General features: G+C 40.8%; 1 protein-coding gene across 3 annotated transcripts in view; it reads left to right on the top strand.

Moving 5' to 3' along the window:
• TEX2 (testis expressed 2) overlaps positions 1-18952 on the top strand; it is a 117413-nt gene that overhangs the window by 30023 nt on the left and 68438 nt on the right. The window contains exon 1 of one of the 3 annotated variants that reach the window (XM_019542388.1): positions 3267-3357. The exons of the other annotated variants lie outside the window; for them this stretch is intronic. The gene's annotated coding sequence lies outside the window, so the exon portion shown is untranslated. Of the gene's footprint in view, positions 1-3266; positions 3358-18952 lie in introns of those variants that run through there. 3 annotated transcript variants of the gene reach the window in all.

The following is an 18952-nucleotide window of genomic DNA, read 5'->3' on the forward strand; positions in this document are numbered from 1 at the left end:
GTTCGCCTCTGCTGCTCTCGCCTCTGCTCCGGGTCGGGTAAGGGGGCGTGCCCGTGTCCTTCCTCTCCCTGCTGCTCCTAACTTTTCTTTAATGTAAGACTCTCTGAACACTTCTAAACACTTGCTATCTAATATATTTCTCAGAAGCCCTTACACAAAACATAACCTTGCTTTATTGAAGCTAAGTAGTTGTCTTTTCAAAGGTGGTTAAACCTTTTTGTAGCCATTTTACAGGTGGTACTAGATAAAGAGATAGTTGGTGCTGCTTCTCCTGGTGGCATAAATGACATACATCTGTGTACAGCTTCCAAGTCAAAATGAGATATAAGCTGCTGGAATCAGTGTTTCAGGCTTTGTAGTTCAGCTGCAGTAATTGAAGACCAGATGACACTAAAACTTTCTGTAAAAGATGGAGCTCAAGTAGTGTTTTAGATGGATGTGAGATGGGTTTTTTTCCAGGAGTAAAATATTACCATGAGCTTAAGTTTCCCCTTCTGAGTAAAGGAGGAATTGTATGTAGTGGTTTTCAAGGGCTGGGATTGAGGGACTATCTTAAAATTGACCATTTTTGTGTTGAATTACTTTACACTGGAAGTTTTCAAACACATAATCTTCTACTAGGTTAGTTTTCCCTCTTCCTGGAATGTGGGGTTCCTGAACGGGGGCAGCTCCTCACCCATACAGGTTGTTCATAGCTTGACTGATTGATTTGGAGTTTTGACTGTGTTTACACTAGCTGAGAAGCTGCCGCCTTGTATCATGCTCAGAAACGTACAGGGGTGGAATGTGTGTACGTACTGTGATCTCTTCCCAATGTTTGCTTTAGAGGAATAAGGTCTAGCTGTTCAACAAATGCCAGCTAATTAATATTTAATTTCTTCATTTGTATGCTACTGCAAGTAGCTTTCTCAGCCCTCTGCAGCAAATCCCCTAGGTGTTCCTATTATGGCTTTACTGGCTCCCTTATAAAATACCTAAATGTCTTGAATTCCTTTTTTGGACCCTTTTACCCCTGCAGCTGATAGCATAAACAGCACAGCCTAATTTTATTAGATGTTGTAGGTAAGAGATTCGTTAGAGTATTGCTTTCATGCTGGTAACTGGATCCCTTATCTGAGACTAAGATTTCATGAGCCTGTCCATGGTAATTACAGATACTTGCTATGTAGTTCATTTAAAAGTAATGACTGGTAGGTGTAAAAGAGCAGTAGTAGATGTTAACTGAGGAATTCATTAGTGGAGAATGACTTCAGCGAGGTAAACTCAACTTCCTAACCACATATGAGAATTTGAATAACTCTGGGAATCTGATATTTGGTTTACTTTTTAAAATCCTGTTTTTTGCCCTTTTTGCCCTGAAGTTGATGGGACTAAACTGATTGGGACAGTGGAGATAGTTGGTTTTTTTTGTTTGCTTGGTTTAAGATGACACATCTCTTGTTCCAATTTTTGCCAAAATGGAAGTGTTCCCATATAAATGCACTGCAAATAGAATTCTGAACCAGCCCTATGACAAAGCAGTTTCACGTTTATTAATGATTAACTGTACTTCTGGCTTAATACCTTGGTTCACTGTTTTAGATTGAATTTGTAACCAGTGTGACCACAAGTAATTTGGCGATGATGTCATGTACAAATGAAAGGACTAAGTCAAGTGTATTGGGCTGTTGATGGAGACCTGACTGAATGATAAAGTCCTTGATGAATTTGTAGGTATTCTGTAATAATTTAAACACCAATCATCCTGTATCCTCCAAAGCTGAAATGAGGATGCTGACTGGAGGTCTAGCAAACAGACAGGAGACTAATTACTGAAGGAGGAGACAAGTGAGCTTAGTTGAAGACATCAGTGGGTTCTAAAAATACTTGAAGGCATTGCCCTAAAACTAACGCAGGAAAAAATAGGCATTTCCCAGTCGTTGCCTCTTGTTCTGAATGCTCTAAAACCTTTCAGAAAGGTGGAGAGGGGCTAAAGTCATATACTGTAGAGACTTGCACTGGATTTGTCCACTTGTCCATTTGTCTACTTAGTAGGTAGGTGCAGATGTAATTAAATACTGGTTTAACTGCCCTACCTTTTATTTAAAACTTTATTTAAAATTCTGCCAGACCTTTGGAATCATTTATGCATGTGTACATAAACATTAAGAAAATTACCAGTATAAATTTGTCAGTCATTGAGCCTACCCCTTTAAAATCATTTGGGAGCTGTCAACCCAGAAACATTTTATTTTGTTTTAAATGCATTTAACCAATTTTATATTTAGATGATCTGCATGTTATTCCATATAGATCTTACTCCTTGGAGTAGGATCCTGGATTGCTTCTGTACATGTGTGTTGTCCTCCTCAGGTGGCAATACTAAAGAGTAGTTTTGTAATGCTGAAGAGGGATCTCTAATGAAATAAAGGAAACGGTATTTCCCTTCAGTTGATTCTAGCTCTCTCTTGTTTTCATCATTGCAGAACTCCTAGTTGGAACTTCCCTCTAGCCTTTTGTCTTGCCCAGTTTCCTGTTCAGAGTTAGCTTGCCTGCATTTAATTTGTCTAATATGAAGCTAAGAACAGTATTTTAATAAAAGCCATAGTATACCAAAAAGGTCCACCTAGGAAATGCCCTGCTGAACTGGCATTGTTTGCACCGCAGCAGTGTGAGACCAGTATAACTTTAACTAGCTAAATAAATGGTATAGCCAGTGAAGACATGGCATGCTTCTCTGAGGTTGTTCCTGGTTCAAGGCACTGAAAAGGAATCATGGAAAAAGCTGGCAACTCCTGATTTCCGCTTTGCAGTAGGGAGAGGTGGACATCTCGGAAAGGATTTAAAAATACACAGTAAAATATAGGGGGCTAGGACTTCTTGCCATTATCTAGCAAATAACTCCAAAATAATAGAGGTAGGTAATCTTGGTGCTGAGAACCAAATGGACCACTTGGATTCAGCATAGTAATGTGTATGAGCAGACTTTGCTTCAGTGGTTGGCCCCCATGGCTTGCAGCAGCTGGAGTAGGAGGGACTTCATACTTTCAGTTTTTGCTGCTGATAGGCATGTAGCCATGGTTTTATTGAATGAGTTTAAAGGATGAAACTGGCCACTTTCTCTTAAGATACTTAATTCATGTTTTAAGTATGCGCTACAGCTCAGTCTACTTTGGCTTGACCCATTCCAAAAACTGTTAAAATAGCTTCTCCACGTTGGGGAGGTTGTCTTGAATGCTGTGACTTAGACCACCTCTCTCTGACCGTCTTAAAGAAGAAGCATGCAACAAAACTTGCTAAGATCTTACCGTGATTGTGCACAGTCTGAAAAGTGCAGGTTCTTGTGACGTCTGCCCAAACTTAACTTCAGCTGCCTTGGTAGGAAACGGGCCTTTTACCCATCAGGTAGCTGCATGCCCAGAGAGGGGATGCATATTTAATGAAAGATAGCACACCAAGGGCCAAGAGGACAATGATGAAAACTGATTTAACAAATTAAAAACGTCTTGCTCTACGGAGGGCTGAGGGAGCATCTGCCTGAAATCCAGTCAGAGTGTTTTGAGTAACCACAACCGCATCTTTATGTGGCTTGTCAGAGCTGCTCTTAAAGTGCCACTGATGGCTTAGAGGGGGAAAAATGTTGAAAAGGCCTTTTAGTTGTAGTGCTTTTCCTTTTACTTGAAAGTAATGGCACCAGTAAACAGAGTTTAACTTAAAAGCACATCTGCCCCTGTTTGCCATTCAGCAATGCCAAATATTTTCTTACAAGGTTTCTGAAGAGCCTTTGAACCTTTGTACAGGCTTGTTTGTATGTAGCTTGTTGCTGCTAATGAGCATGTCTCCCCTCAAATATGATGTTGCATCAAGAAATGCTAGGTCAAATGGGAATGGATATTGTGTTGCAATATGTCTCAGTTCCGTTCCATGTTTCCGCCTGCTGCTAAGACGAAATGATTATGGAGAAAACTGAATTGTGCTACTAAATACCCTCCTAGAGCTTACAGTAATCTTGGTTTATGCTGAAATGTCTCTGGGAAGACACAGTGGGCAGTCTTAACACTGTTCTTGATCTGCTCTTTCAAATTTAAATCTGTTCTTAGTTCACAGCCTTACAGGTAAGTCTCATCAGCTTGCTTTCGTAAGTTGTTAGTCTGTGCAGATATTGCTTTGTTTCGTGCATAGAGTTAATAATGCAGTAGTTTTATACAGGAAAACTTGATATGTATGACTATTTAGAAGATGGAGAAAAGATGTTCTTGTGGCTGGTGTTTTAAAAAACAAGAGTGTCATAATAAGTATGTAAATACTGAACATGTGAGCAAGTTGCTGCTGGGAAGAGCAGTCGGCCAGGGCTGACTGCTCACATAGGTTCCTAGCCAAAATGCAGGACCTCCGTCTAACCCAGGAGGTGCACAGCCCCACCAGGGGAGACGCCCTTTTAGACCTGGTGCTGGCCACAGGTGATGACCTGGTGCGGGGGCTGCGGGTGCTCGACCACCTGGGCGACAGCAGTCATCGCCTGCTGGAACTCACCATTCAGCGCAAGGTGGCAAAGGCCTGCAGCAAGGCAGAAGCCCTAGATTTCAGGAGGACAAACTTCAATGAGCTAAGAAGAATAGTCGGGGAGGCACTGAGGTCCTGGAGGTGGGGGGAGAGTTAGGTGTCCAAGAAGAGTGGTCACTCCTTAAGGAGATGATCTTCCAAGTCCAAAGGGAGGTAATCCCAACACAGATCAAAGGGGGAAGGAGGGGGCAAAAGCCTCCATGGCTCACCAAAAGTATCCAGGAATGTCTCCTAGCTAAAAGGGAGGCTTACACCCAATGGAGGGGAGGGGCCATCACCAGGGAGGACTATACTGCGGTTGCTCAGTGCTGCAGGGGGGCAGTCAGGAAGGCCAACCGTACCCTGTCATGCATCCACAGATGCATCTTGAGCAGGTCCAAGGAGGTGATCCTCCCCCTCTGTGCGGCACTGGTCAGGCCGCAGCTGGAGTACTGTGTCCAGCTCTGGGCGCCGCACTTCAGGAGGGATGTGGACATCATGGAGAGGGTCCAGAGGAGGGCCACTTGCATGATCAGGGGACAAGGGGCGGGCCCTATGAGGAGAGGCTACAGGACCTGAACCTGTTCAGCCTCCACAAGAGAAGGCTGAGGGGGGATCTAGTGGCTGTCTACAAACAGGTCAGGGGGAACCAGCAGGCAAAGTCTCTGAGGCTATATGAATTTTTAAAGTAATACTTTAGCCCAAAGATCAAGAAATGGAGCTTGCAAATAAAAGAAAAATATATAATGAGGGAAAGGAAAGCAGTGCATAAAACCAAACAGTTTTGGGGTTATGCCCTTATTTGATTGTGTAAGTACCTTGTTCAACAGTAGAGGACGTGCTTTCAGAACATGAGAAGCTGTAATCTCTTTTGTTTATAAGTGGCGGGTTTTTTTTCTTGACTGGGGAAAAAGGGAGCCATGCTGCAAATTTTGGCTTTTAAAGTTTACAAACAATCTCCAGCAAAGAGATTTCTACTTGCTCCTCAGGTGAATTGCATGATGTGACATTTATTTAGTATGAATGAGTGACTAGCTGTGAGCTGGTTCATCTCACATCAGTGTTGCCCTCAAGGCCTGACCCTTTCCATAACCTTGCACCTTCCCAGCTTTTGGTTCCTCGTGTCATATTCTGTCTCTAAATTAGTGCTCCAGGCTTTATCTCCTAACCATCAAAGCTTTCTCAGCCTCAATAATCTTTTCATTCACAGCTTTTGTCACTGCTTCTTATCCTGTGGTATAGTACATATGGTATGATAACTGTCCTGCTAGACTGATCCATGAATAAGGTGACTTTGCCCCAGTTCATTACCTCAATTTTTGTATCTAGCAAATGAAGGAGGTTTACTAAAGTGAGTGAAGGATTGAATGACTGGATTGGATGTGTGATTTAGATTTGCATATTAAGGTAGGAACTATGCTTGGCCTGAAGCATCTCTGCTTTTTCTAGGCAGAGCCAAATAAATGATAAACCTTAGCCATGCGTAACCAGATGGCACTAGATCCACTCTGGTCAATGGTGTTCGTTAAAAATATTCTTATTACTCAGCTGGAAGTGTAGTCAACTTCTTCCCTTATCAAGTTGGAAAGTAAGCCCAGGTATGCATAGCAAATGTTCTATTCAAACCATTTTTTCTGAGGTAGGCTTGATAGTTCATCAGTGCTCTAGTTGCTAGGAAGAAGTGTCCTTTTGCTTTTGCACATGAAAGGAATATACATTTAATTATTTTAAGTGTTGTTGGGGGTTTTTTTTGGGATTGATCTCTACCCTACCCTTCTACTTCCTTGATAGAGCTACTATTTTATGACACTTGCGTTACTTCTAGATACAATCATTTATTTCACACTAGAGGAAAGCTAATTAAAATTAATGCTATGAAACAACACAAGTCCTTTCAGTGGCCATTATTTTTCTGAACTACTGCTAGCATGAGGCCAGATTACATTAATTTTTTTGTTAAAGTAAGTAGTCTAAAAACTAATGTATTTTAGTGTTCTGTCCGTTACACAAGTGAGCAAGGATTGATTGATTGTTTGTTTGTTTATTTTGTGCACTGTAAAAGGTCTCTAATTTTGTAAAAGGTCTCTTGCCTTTTCTGAAAGAAAACAGGGATCTTTTATGAGGAAACACCTGAAAATTGAGCGTAGATGCTTGGATTTAATTTTTAGTTTCGTTTCTAACTGCTAGTATGTGCATATCTATATATTTGTCAGTGAAAGGCCAGCAGTAAAGCTGTTAATAATTGCATCCTGTTTAGGGGTGAAATCCTGCTTTAGTTATGTATGGGTCTCCCAGCAGCCAGTAGCAGCCACGAGTTTTGGGGTCAGAATTTGGTGCTGTTGATTTAGTAGCATGAAACCACTCAAATCATGCAGAATTTAATAGTAAATAGTAAATTTAATTCCTTTAATCCATTTGTTATCTCATACCTTAGTCAGATAGCCAGCAGTTTAGAATTTTGTTTTTCATAATTGTAGCTGAGGAACAGCATGTATGTGAGCACCAATTGGGCACATTCTTGTCTTGGAAAATGAGAATTAAAAAACTGCTTTTTGCAAGCTATGCTTTCAGAGCAGAATTTAACATTTATATACTTCCTGAAAAGAATACAACATTGCATGGTGTCTCTTCGTTCTGTGGGGCTCCAGCCTTTTTAATCATTGATGCTTTTATTAGGGAACAGAATCGACACATGCAGACAATCCATTCTGTGTGCATCATGCACAACCATCGATTTACAAGATTAGCATAAGTAAACAACCCATTTAGGAATCCAATAGCCCCATCTATGCATGCTACATCTCTTCCTCCCCCCCCCCACCCCCATAAGCCAGTCTGTGTGTTCTTAAAGCATAAGCTTTCATTCTCCCAGACTTCAATCCTGAAGCGTGCTCCATCTGGCAAGTGAGGTGAAGTGTTTTAGCTGTTGTCTGTGAGGCACAGAACAGACGGGCATACACGACTCACTAACAGACAATTGGCTCAGTGTTGTGAAATAGAGGCACCTCTGCAGTGCAGGATGCTGTGCTTCTAGGGATCAATTTAGGAGGTTAGTGGGGTTTTGGGAAGGGCAGGGGTTGGTTTTTGGAGGTACTGACTTTGGAGAGAGGGGCATTGGAATGTAATGTATTTAATTTTGATATTCTTAACTTGAAGGTAAGTTTTCCTTGCACAGACTGCCCCAACCCCCTTCTCCCATTCTGTTTTATTCTTATGGAGCTAGTTGCCTCTGACTGGCTGCTTCTGTGAGTCTCCATAAATAAACCTCTCCCTGGAGCTATAGAATGCTTGTTAAAGGTGCCAGGCATCAGCAGATGATCCCCACTGGTTCATGCCAAGACTGAAGCAAGGAATTCAGTCTCCATTTTAAAGAGAGGAAAGAAACTGAAGTAAAATTCTCTTCCAGCCCTTTCATTGTGAAAGAAACTTCTCTAATCCCCTCAATGGCTGAGGAGTCTTCCCTCTTATTCAGTGATTTCCCCTTTTGTTCTCTTTCTCTGGTTGTTCTTGGAAGCTTCACCCATAGACTTTACAATAGGCAGAAAGTCTTAGCTTTTGCAAAGGAAAACCTGTTTTATTTCAACTTCCTCCTTAATGTTTTAAAAACTGTTCTTCTAACACAGATGGCCAGCTGTCCCAAGTAGCAATCAAGTGTAAGTTTAGTGTAAATTAATTTTTACACTAAAAATTACACAAAGATATAGGTGTACTTGGGATTAGAGAAATATCAGTTGCAAGTAGCTCACAATGAGCTGATCACTGCACACAACAGATATGTGCAGTAAGAGATGGCATGAGCCACCCTGGTGAAAGGAGAGGATGTGCACAGGTGATATACTTGCCTACATGTTATAACCAGCGTGTATTATATGCTGTAAAGAGGTCCTTGAATAACAGTGAAGCATATTTGCATTATGGCAGATTGCAAGCCTAACCTCACATTTTGCTCAACCAGCTGTCCAGTGGCAATGAAGTTAAGCCACTGAACTGAAATTATGAGCCTAGCAACTGTGTGTGCGTTCGTACATGCAGGTGTGTGTAAAAGCTAATCAAGTGCTTGGGGTATGCATCTGATGCTTGAAAAGTAAAGGAATAGGTTCACTAATTTATATAGGAAAGCCCCAAATGTTTTGGCAGTAGTTCTCAGGAAATCTGGACTCTGAGACTTCCACAAGGTAGAATTGTAACTTGACAGATAAGCATATCTCAACCTGTATTACTTCTGTTGTTTCCATATTTAAACTGCTTCTGAGACAGTAAAATCCTATGCTGAATTGTGATGAACAGATTAGCCCAAAAAGACTTTATAAAAAGCAATTATACTCGTCAACACAACTTTGTAGACCTTGAGGCCTGAGAAGTATTGGCCAGAATGTCATTTATACTATCACTCTCATTAATGTTGCCACAAATATCTTTTTCCCAACCTTGGGTCTTGAACAAAATAATACTGTTATTTCAGCACCAACTTCAGTAGAATAAACTGTATTAAACCTTCTGAACACATGCTAGTCTTTCATGTGTGGACAGAACCTTGGTAACCTGAGTAAGCTACAGGGCTAATTTAAGATTATTTTCTATTGAAGGTAAAATATCTTTCATGGTGAACTGAACACCTGTATGCTGCTTCCTTTTGGCATAGACTGTATACATGGTGTACCTTGAGGCCTCTGTTCCTGACAGGTGCTCTTGGGAGTACTTGCTTACTGTGAAGAACTGTGGCTCAAGTGGATCTCAGTTGCTTCTGTGTCATCTTAACCTGTCTCTGTCTGTGACAGTTTGTAATTAGGTTTTCTCTCTCTCTTTCTCTTTTTTTTTAATTTTTCATTCAATAGTTTGCAGTTAATGGCTGTGCATAAGTGAAGTTGGAAATTGCTCCATCTTCAATTATAAATGGAGAATTCAGCAGTGTCTCTTAGCATGCTGTAACTTAATTACTCCTTGTTTCCTTTGATCTAATGCTTGGCTACAGTTAGTGGGAAAGAATTTTGAAATGGTGTCCTTGTGAAAGTGAAGCTGTTGTTGAGTGACTTGAAGTGCGTTAATGCCAATTCAGCATTGCAGGGTAGCAGTACAGCTTTCAAATATGGTCTCTTAAGGTGCCTAGAACCCTGCATTTGAAAATACATGTTCAAAAGTGTCTAGTAAATGAACACCTGATGTATGCAAGAATATTGGGAGGGAAAATGAGACTATATTTCCTAACTTCACTGAAGTGGGAGAGTTTTTTGGAAGGGGTGTGCTGGCAGAAAAATACTGGCCTGTAGAAAATGATTGCTGCGTATTGTACGCTCACTGTTTAGGAGGCTATATCCTCCATAAACAACATTTTCAGAAGTATCCAGTGACTTTCGAGTACTGAACTGAGAAGTCAGTGCTCTTTAAGTCACCTCATTTTCATGAAGGCAACTCAAGTGGATATGCAAAATGATTAGCTTCTTAAAAAAAAAATCACTGTACATCCAGAGATTCCAGGGGTTTATGTGCTATGGTGACTTGTGTAGAAGGGCACACTAGGTCAGCAACTCCATTTTCTGGTGTCTTCAGGATGGTACTGTTTTGTGTGTGGTAGCATGCTTTTAGGTTTAGCATGCTTAGGTAATACCAGCGCAAAGCATGGGAGGAGAAAATGTCATTTGGCCCCTGCATTCCTCCTTTCACCAGCCTGATACAAAAGTCCTATTGCCCATGTCCTAGTACTTCACACATTTTAGAAGAAAGAAAATCTTCCCTATCCTGCAGAGACCATCTCTCCATAGCTGATATTTTCCTTGACATGCTTCACTGCATGCTCTTAGAGTGGGCTACCACTAGCGCTGGTTCAACAGGACTTACTAACATGGCACCCTGGGGTGCCTTGAGATCCTTTCAATCTTGGCACTAGTGTGCAAAAATGACATGCATTTTTGTTTGTGGTAGTCCTTTGACTTTCAGCTAAATTTGAGTCCAGATATCCTGCTATCTGGCTTTGTAACCTTTCCAGGAAACCAAGTGCATGTCTAATGCAGTGTCTCATCATTCTAATATCCTCCCTCCACCTTTCCTGTGTGCAGGAATGGATTCCTCATTTCCTCCTTTGGCATCTGAGCTCAAGAGTGCTTTTTGTCCCATCCTGGAGTGGGTGTATTGACATCAACGGCCAGTAACACTGTTGTATTGCCATCAACAGAGAAGACTCTGTAGGTGGCCACTCTGTGGGGAATTAGAAAGGCACTGTGCATGGTCCATAGGATAGGAGGTAATTTTCTTAGGATACTTGTAAAATTTGCCAGCTCCTGTCTCTCATCTGCTGAGCTGTGGCTCACTTATCTCTGCTTCCCTAATAAGCAAGGTGTCATTCACATTCTTTTTTTCATTCTCATGACTAATATCAAAAGACCTACCGAAAGACTGAGACATAAACACATAAATAATTTCAAAATGAGCCATTTGCAGCCTCTGATTCAAACTGATGATTTGGGGGAAGATGTAAGATGACAATAACAGGGCTGTCAACTTGTCCTCACCTGGAAGGTGAGCAGGGTTTGTATGTGGGAGGAAGGATTTTGTGGGCGATTGAACCACCTGCATAATTTAGACTGTCATCTGCCTTTTGGTCAAAGGTTTGGGTCTGTCGCATAGTAACAAAGTATGTCTCCAGGCATATATCTTAGTCCAGTAGTGTAAGTAACTGTGTGCAAAAAACATAACATCTCTCCCAAGGGACTTACTGTCTGCAGCCCTCTGGCAAACATGCATGACTCCAAATATGTAATGCAGTTATTCAGGAGAACCTTAGAAAAACTGAGTAACCATCTTCACCTAATCTGCTCCAAAAGGGGTCATCTTAAATAAGATCTACTTATGCTACTAAGCTGAGAGAGAAACTTGGAGACATATATTTTGTTACTATACAGTGCACCCAAGCCTTCTACCAGAAAACCTAGTATTTGTCTAAATATCTCCCAGCGATGCCATTGGTTCAATAAAAGGTATTGTCCACAAAAATCATTGCCTCTTGCATATTTCGTGGACCTTCATGACTGTAGCATCACTTCAGTACTACCACAGCTGGTTTTACGTGGAAACCCAGTTTGAAGTAAAGAAAGAACTAAGTAGCAGATGAGGAAGAAATGTGAGGTAGGTTGAGAGTCGCACACGATATTGATGGAGGGATGTGAGAACAAAGAAAACTGCTTGAAGTCGTGTTTCCCAGAAAGAAACTAATACCTCTTAAAATGATGGGAAAACTTCAGGAATGTGGGTCAAAGAGAAAACACTCTGGGAAGTGTTTACAGCGGTAAACACTTTCTTATTGCATACCCCCTTCCAGATTTACCAGCTGCGCGCACACCCCTACCACCATATGGTTTATATTTTAACCCCTTAAATGCCAGTTATTATAATGAAAATTAAATCTGCCATTACACAGTTTTTCCTGTGTACTCCTCAGGAATATATGTACCACAGTTTGGGTATCCTTGGTCTGGGGAATATATGCAAGAAACAAGGTTTACTTGTAAATATCTCTTATTGGACCAATTTAATATAAAAGCTTTTCCTAGGGTATTGCATTTGCTGCTTTCCCAGAGAAAAGCATATCCTGTAAAAAGTACTGCAGGCAAAGGTATTCTGTGCATGAAAGTTTGTCTAACCTTTCTCTCAAATATATACGGTAGCTAGTTCAATAAAAGATGTTATCAAACAAGTAAGGCAAGGAAAGGCTCTTTAGAGACTGGAGTGGAAGAGAAATAAGGTAAACTTGATGGTAATACTTATTTTTGGATTCTTCTAAAAAAGCAAGCAAAGTGAACACTGGCTTGGCTGTATCCAGCTCAAAACATTGCAAGTAGACTATTATATAAATACTAATAGCCTTTTGTTCTGCCTTTAGGTCCAGAGTGTAGCGGATGCTTTGTACTTCCCACAAGTTCTGAAAAGTTGTCAGGAGGGTTAAATGCAGGATTTCAGCAGATCTAGATATGATTTCTCTTGAAATCCTGCATTTAACCCTCCTGACAACTTTTCAGAACTTGTGGAAGTATGTAGTATGCACTGTACTCTGTTAGGCAGTATGCATCAAGCACAAACTCGCCAATTGCTGTTTCCTTCTGCATGCAAGAGCATTTCCTTCCAGAAGTACACAGGTCATGTGTCACCCAGTTATGAGGTGTGGTAGCACTTTGACTTGATGATGATGATGCATCCCACATGCATTCCTGGGTATTGGAGCACTAATAATTTAGAGGGTGGACTGACTTATGGCTGGCTGACTTCTGGAAGGACATTAAAGTGTAGAATGGCATGCAGGTCTTAAATGGGAGTTTGCCTCTACGGTTGAAAGTTCCTTTGACTTGAGGGAAAAACATCAGCAGCTTCTCGAGCTAGGATCCTTTCCCCTCTGCACAGTAAGCACTGAACTTGACTTTGGAGGGATTTGAGGGTTTAAATTAAACTCTGTATACGTTTTAATCCAAAGGAAATCCTAAAAAACTGAGGCAGACTTGTTTAGATAGTGTTGTTCATATAGCATTACCTGTCTCTGTTGTTGGATCGAGGGGGAAGGAGGGGATGAACTGTTTATAGCAATTGCAAGACAAGTATGTTCTTGTCCATGTCTACACCCGTGGTTCTCAAACTTTTTTTCACAAACCACTTGAAAATGGCTGAGGGTCCCAACAGACCACTTAAACTTTTTTTTGTTTTACAAATCAAAGCACACAACTCATATTTTAATATCGGTAGTCCTACCTTTCTAATCCAATGGATGTGCCTGTTTTCTTGAGCAAAGTTTTGGGAAGTCGGGTGTAATGTTTGTCAGTTTTAGCCTTGGGTCACCTTTCTGTGGACCACAGTTTGAGAACCTCTGGTCTAGACTAAAGGCAGTGATAATATAAATGGATACAATTGTAGCAATCTAACCACAGCAGGGCCAAACTTAGCCCTGTAGGTAATTTTTCCCAAAGCGTAGTATATGTGGAAATACCTTTTGGACTGAAAAATGCTTTTAAAAAGAAAAAGGGAAAAAAAGGGGCTTTTTTCCTCATTTTTTAAATGCTCTTTAAGGGGGAGGGGTATGTTCAATAGAGCAAAATGAACAGGTATATCTTAACAGTTTCTGGATATTGCAGAATATCTGGTAAATATGTTTACTGTTAAATGTTCTGATGATCACCTAGATGAATATTTGCTTCTCTCAGTGACAAACACAAATTATTTATGATTGTTAAATGCGTAGGGGGGAATAATTTTTTTTTTAATTGACAACTTGTACTTGCTCCATCCTTGTCAGCTTGGACAAAGGAAATTTAACTTGTTTGCAGTAAATTTATTTAGAAGAAAACCTGAACTGTGTGGTTTTATAATCCCTGCTAGGCAATCGAGTAAATAATCTGCTTTCTGTTACAATGCATACTTACATTTTTTTTAAGAGAACATTTTCCTTTGGTCTCAGCTTTTCACAAAGATCATTCCTAAAAGCTGTACCTTGGTTTGTGTTTGATGTAAAGTCTCTTTGAACTGTGAGAAACACCCTTGAAGGAAAAATATAATAGACTTATCCCTACTAACATGCATTGGCTAAGATCCTTATGGCTTGTCTTCCTTCTTGCCTTATGCTCTTTCACACTGCCCCATATGCATATTTGAATTGCACTCTTACAAAAACTGCAAAAATCTAGGTCCAGCATACAAGTGCATGTTGCTGACCATTGCAGAGTAGCTGTGTTTTGAGAAAAGTGAGTTCTCTTAAGTTATTCATCCTGCTCTCAGAATGGGAGTATACAGTAATAGCACTTCTTAGGTGGTGTTCTCTTACTGGAGTTAGGTGGAGGGCATCACTTTCCAAGAATGAAACACAATGATTTCTAAGCTGTATTGTCAGTTTGGGGTGAAAATATGTCTGGCAGACTTTCCCATACTGTTCTGTAATGCAGCTCAATGACTGTGAATTGGATCCACTTCCTTCCGAATCCTGACCATAAACAGCCTGTGCAACATTTGTGCCTAGCAGTTGGGCCCAGAAAATGAGTTGCATTGCAGATCTCTAAAAGCAAAGTCCTGTTTGTAAGGATTACAAGTGATGCTGTTGCATGTGTACCAGCTGTGACTGCTTAAAATGAGAATTGAATTGCAATGCCAGTATGAGGGTTAATGACACATTTTTCCTATTCCACCCTGCAAAGACTCCTAAAGTCAGGCCTGTTCATCTCAGACCCTTTAATGGCCAATCCTCAAGTTCTAGGTGTACAAATCCTACATTTTTCTCTCTCTTTCTCCCCTTTGTACTAGAATGTGTAGAATAAATGTGTATTGTGTATGTTTTTAAAATTCAGCTGGTAAATGGGGAAGATGGGGAGGCAGGGTTTTAAACAGGAATGTGTTTGTGGTCCCAACATGTCTTTAAAAATCTTTTTGGTGTTTTGTTCAGCTTGAATAGTCGCTTCATGCTTGTTTTAAGTATACTTATTTTTAAGATCTGATTTGGGGAAATGTTCCTTTAAAACTAAAAGGAGAGAGAGAATGTTGGAAGCAGAACGGCAGTTTTTTGTTGCAACGTCCGTGGGGAGAGGAGAGAGAATGAGCATCAGGAACCAGAGAAAGTGGGAGCAGTTAAATGAGGCAAAGGTAATTTTAAGCAGAAACCGAGTGAGCAAGACGGTGAGGGAGGCTAAGGGGAGATGCAGAGCAAATCTCTAAAGACAAGATTAGAGGCACTGGAGACCAGGTTCGCTGGTGAAGAGAGGTGTTTAAAATTTTAGCAAATTACAGGCTCTTAACTACTGGGAGTTGGGGGGGTGGGAAGCCCCCTTCTTTCCTTAAAAGAAGGGTTTAGAAGGGGAGGTGGAGGTGTCAAGGCATTATTGCAGATATGCCTAGTTCTGTAACCTTGCAGAAAATCATCATTAGTTGATTCATGTCATTAAAAGCCTGAGTTTTTAAAGAGAAATATTGAAACGTTCAAAATCAAAACCATTTCAGGTAGGTTTATTAGGAATTTATTTATTAGGTTTACTAGGAATACAGGTTTTTGTTTTTAAATACTTTTTGTTATGGTCTCAGCATCCTCTGTGTTGGGGTTTTTAAGATGTTCTGTGTAACTTCACAAGTACCCAGGAGTTCTGATGGTTTGGGTTTTTTTTAACAGTACAACTTGCAAAACAAGCACATTATTTCAGTGTAGCTCTTGGCAGCAATAAAGGTGAACAATCCGTCTGAAGCAGGCTGTGTGTGGTGCCTTTGACTTTAGTGAGTGGAGTGGGGATTAGCTCTGCTTTCAGTTCAGAGGTTATGCAGAGATGCTGTAATAATCCTGATGGATATTTAAAATGTCCATAATAAATTAAGTCAATAGACAGGCACTTCAGAATAATTAAAATCCACTGACCCTATTGTGCTGGTGGTCAGTTATTATTTTGAGAGAATTTCTTTGGTAATCATCTAGGCTGACTTAACTATAGCAATATAGAGAAGTGGATTTCTTTGGGGCAATCTGGTCTGGAGGATGAAATGAATAATGGTGGAAATAAGCAAGGTATGCTGCAAGTATTCATGGTATGTAATATCCTTTGGCAGGCATCCATCTACATTGAACTTAGCTCTCTGCAGTCAAAGAATTGTGGATGTGTTTTCTTTCTCCCACAATATTTGATGTAAAGACCCTTGTTTACACAGTCTTACCTGAGAGCAACTGCCTTATTTCAGTGCTCAATTATAATTATAGCTGTGTCAGATGATGTTAGTAGGATCAGGCCAAGCTAAAAATGTGTGCTGCATAAGCGGAGGTGCAAACTCAAAAAATGCAACCTAAATCCATTTATAACTTTAGGCTTTGGTCCCTACAGAATTTAACCATATAAATCTTGTGTAGACAAGGCCAAAATGTAAGCATGTATTGACTGTAGGTAACTTCCCTTCTGCTTCATATACAATATATACTTCATAATACAGAGGTAGACTTAAAGGTGGAAAAAGTCAGTCTCGTTAACCATGATATACAAATATTACTGGTTCAATGTGATACAAAATTATTTTTTTTTGTCTTTTGTTTATTTAAAAAAAACCAATCTGTTTCAGGTAATTAACACTGCATATATTAACAACTGTTGTTTAAACAGCTTGCCACCAGGGAATTAACAATACAGTGTAAACTTGGGGGGTGGGGGCTGTTATGTATGTATAGACCACGGTAATGATCTAACTAAAACCAGCATTTATTGCTAGTCACAATATCATATTGGAAACTAAAGTGCTTGAGGGATTTCTTAAATGCTTTCTTGTTTTGAGACTCATGGCTGACAATTGAAATTCCAAATTGATGCAATTAAAGGTTTTAATCTATGTAAATTAAATAATGATAATTATTATTTATATAATAATAACATTGGATCAGGGAGGGTACCATAAGACTGAAACCAGAGGGTACCATAAGACTAAAACCAGTGGTCAACCTGGAAGAGTTCCAGTGTATGGAGAATTGCACTTACAGCATTTTTTTTTCTTTGTCTGAAGTAATGGAAAAGCTTTAAAGGCCACTGGGTGTCTGCATACACTCAGTTGTTGCCTTTTTAAAGGGCAAATGGCAGTGTCTGTGTTGGATTATTATTGCTTCCTTCCATTTTCTTTTTAAATACTATGGTCAGTCTGGGGTGTCTCCATTTGCTGTCCTCAAGGCTCTTCAGTTGTAGGATATGGGCTTCTGTACTTTGGGGAGTTGGGAATCTAATCTAAACATTTATGAATGATTGAATTGCCATGTTGTTGTGGGAAATAAGTATTCTATTGGATATTTAAAAAGTGGTGGTGTCAGTGGGGACAAACTAGCCTATTTATGAGATCTCTCTGTCTCTCATTTTATTTTTCCCCAGTAGTGTCTTTTTTGGACAGGGAACACAGGGAGTAGCTGGACACTTTCAGAGAGGAGCTGAGGAAAAGAATTTTGCAATGTAAGTTATAAGCTGAAGTCAAAGCAGTCTTACACAAGCACTCTCCTAAAGGAGAAGTTGGAGTAAGGCATCTTTGATCAAAACCTTTCTTTGCTGGATTTTACTCCTCCGCCTCATTACTGATAGCCAGGGATCCAGGTTTTCTGGTTCCCACACAAAAACGGAGAAAACCACAGATTTCTCCTTCTTATCAGAGAGAACACAGATTTCTCCTTTTAGCAGAGAAAGCCGCAGATTCCCTCCTTTAGCAAACACCTTGTAGGCTGGTTGAGCTTCAGCCTGCAAGAGCTGTTTGCAAACAGGGTGGGAAACGCACATGGGGGGAGGGAAAGGGCAGAGTCTGAGACTGTCAGCCATGGCTCCACTTGGATTAGCTCAGCCTCATTCTTCTCCTGGACCCTGAGGTAAGTGGGGCTTGCAGGGAGCTGGGGGCCCCTCTGGCAGAGCTGGGGAGTTGCAGGTCATGGCTGAGGGCACTGGCTGGAATGAGGGCAGGAGCTGGCCCTGCCTGCACCCGAGCAGGCAGCCACAGTGGGGGAGCCAGCTCCATGTGGCTTCTACTGCAGCTGCCTGGTGTGGGGAGCAGGGAGCTGCAGACTTGGGTCCCTGGCCCCATAACCCTGGCAGCTGGGGGCTGGGAGCCCCCTCCAGCAGGCCTGGGAGGCAAGAGGTGTGAGTAGGCCGGGGCAGTGAGGGTCATCAGCAGTTTTGGGGGGGCTTTGGGAGCAGTGAGGGTCACCAGCAGGGCTGGGGTGAGCTGCAGGGGGCTTTTAATTTTAATAATGTATTTTGGGGGTTTTGTCAAGAGAATTTGTAATTTTTCGTCAGAGAATTTGATTATTCTTTTTATCAGAGAAAACCAGGATCCCTACTGATAGCCCATTACCTCTGTTTGAAGTTCTTCATGCTACCACACACTTTTGAGTCAATGCATGATGGCAGGGATTCCCACCCTCTTTGGCAGCTGTGTTTCATGGCAAAGAGAGCTACGCTCGTCCTGATAAACACAGATGAATGTTTTTTGTAGGGTTTGTAGACTGAATTTTTACATTTTGGCATATTTACAGCAATGTAGGGACAAATCTGTAGTAAAGATATGCTGTACTGCTCTAAAATGGGGCTTGTACCAAAATAGTATTCCAGCTTTGGGATGGCAAAAAGTCTTAAGGGTAGACAGAGCCTTATGCCTGCTTTTAATTAAAAAAATAAATAAATCAAGCCTTTGTTTCTTACAAACAAAAAAAACCCCCAAAAGCTATGATAAGCAGCATAAAGGGCAGTTGCTTTCTTTTTGCTAATATTGGAGCATTCTGTGCCTCATCATTGGTTGAATTCTAATTCTGGTGATCACGAGAGCCCTTCCGACTGATTTTTTTCTTTTTTGGTCTGTTGTTATTAAGAAACAAGGCCTCCATTTCCCCGAGTGTAATGTGGAGAATAACACTATATGGAGCCAGCCTGAGGGAACTCTGCTAATCTGATCTGTCACCAAGTGGCAAACTTCTGAC

This window comes from Crocodylus porosus, unplaced genomic scaffold (genome assembly GCF_001723895.1).
Source record: "Crocodylus porosus isolate Cpor-Errol unplaced genomic scaffold, CroPor_comp1, whole genome shotgun sequence".
Classification (NCBI taxonomy): domain Eukaryota; kingdom Metazoa; phylum Chordata; order Crocodylia; family Crocodylidae; genus Crocodylus; species Crocodylus porosus.